Here is a 2,107-nt window from a genome sequence, read left to right as displayed (position 1 = left end):
CCTCATTAGGGCTTTGTACTGGCTGCCCCTCTGCCTGGAACGGCGCCCTGATATCCCCCGGCCTTACTCCTTCGCTTCCTTCAGCTGTCTGGCAGAGAAGCACTAAGAATCAGCGGCACTAAGGCCTTCTCTGGCCACCCCATTTACAGTAGGAGGTACGTTCCCAACAGCCCAGTGAACGGATCACCACTCGTCATACGATGCAGCTCTGTTGATTCCCCATCTCCCTGCTGAATGCAAGCTTCCCAAGACGTGCTGATGCGCCTCCTGTCCCTAGAGCAGGGCCTGGCATGCAGGAAGTACTCCCTAAACACGGGATGAGTTGAATGGCGTGCCCTAACGGCAGGCCCCGCATCCCCATCCATCCTCCCAGCCCTGGTGTGGGGCTCACCGAGCTCAGAAGGGTCACTGGGCACCGGCTCCCTCTGTGGTCACTCAGGAGCCAGGCAGGAAAAGAGCCAGCTCATAACCAGAGCTGTCTGCTGGCAGTGGATAGGGACAGGGGAGTAGGGGCAGGGTTTCCTGACTCTAGTGGGCTTTAAGGGGGAAAGCTATCCTGTCTCTCCTCCCGTGTTCCCACCACAGTTCAGGTGTGCACCTCTGACTTGGGGGTCATTCCCAAGATTAGTGACATATCAACCACAGGGCCCTTGAACTAAGTCTGCCCAACAGACGCTGGGACCTGTAAGAGTGCTGTGGTATGCAACTTCATGGTCAAGGTGCCTGAATATTTGGTCAAACTAGTCTAGAAGTTTCTGTGAAAGTTTTATTTATTTATTTATTTATTTATTTATTTATTTATAGTACTGGGGATGGGACCTGGGGCGTTCTACCTCTGAGCTACACCCCCAGCCCTGGTTTTTTTTTTTTTTTTTCCTTTATTTTGAAATAAGGTATCACTGAGTTGCAGAGGGCCTAAGTAGCTGAGGCTGGCCACCTGCAATCCTCCTTTCTCAGCCTCCCAAGTACTGGAATTACAAGTGTGTGTGCCACCATGCCCGGCTCTGTGAGAGTGCCTTTTAAATGGGATTACACTTAAGTTAACAGACTGTGAATAAAACAAATGCCCCTCCATAAAGTGGTGGGCCTTTTCTACTCAGCTGAAGACCTTCAGAGAGAAATTACTGACTTTCTCAGGGAAAGAGGGAATTTTATCAGCCAATCTGCCCTGCATACCTTGGACTTGCTATCCTTTAGAATACAAACCAACTCGTTAAAATGTGTGTGTGTGTGTGTGTGTGTGCACGCGCACATGTGTGTGTGTGCATGTGTCTATTGAGGATTGAACCTGGAGACTTACTATCTCTGAGTTCTACCCCCAGCCCTATTTTATTTATTTATTTATTTATTGTGTGTGTGTGTGTGTGTGTGTGTGTGCGCATGCGCGCGCGCGCGCGCGCACTGGGGCTGAAGCCCAGGGGCATTCTACCTCTGAGCTACACCACCAGCCCAATTTTTTTTAATTCTTTATTTTGAAACAGGGTCTCATTAAGTTGCAGAGGGCCTCACTAAATAGCTGAGGCTGTCTGAGGACCCAGATCCTCCTGTCTCAGCCTCCCAACTACAGTGATTATAAGTGTGTGCCACCACGCCTGACTCCTATTTTATTTTTTAATTTTGAAACAGGGTTTCATTAAGTTACTGCATGATGGCCTCAAACCTGCTGTCCTCTTGTCTCAGCCTCCCAAGTAGTGGGACTGCAGGCTCACCCCCATGGAATCCTGCTTCTTTTTCTTTACACACACACACACACACACACACACACACACACACACACACACACCTATTGGTTCTATTTCTCTGAAGGGTCCTAATTCAGTCGTCACCATCTATCCATATTCCAGAGAATACTGGGAGTCCTGGGATGTCTAATGAGAAAACCTAAGACTCTCAGCCTCTCTCATCAAAGAGGGAAAGTAAATGAACAGATGTTTCCCAAGGAAGGAGCACACACCCTGACATGCTAGATCACAGCAAGTGCCGGCCTCAGAGTGCGGGGACAGAGCACAGTGGCTTTATTCATTCCTGAATGTGGACTAGGGCAGTCGCTGCACAGGGTCGCCCCGTTGGAGGTTCCCGGCCTTTGCTTCCAGGAGATCAGAGCGCC

Source organism: Muscardinus avellanarius, assembly GCF_963383645.1.
Source record: "Muscardinus avellanarius genome assembly, chromosome: 3".
In the NCBI taxonomy this organism is placed as follows: domain Eukaryota; kingdom Metazoa; phylum Chordata; class Mammalia; order Rodentia; family Gliridae; genus Muscardinus; species Muscardinus avellanarius.
Note: the sequence above shows the minus strand (reverse complement) of the source record.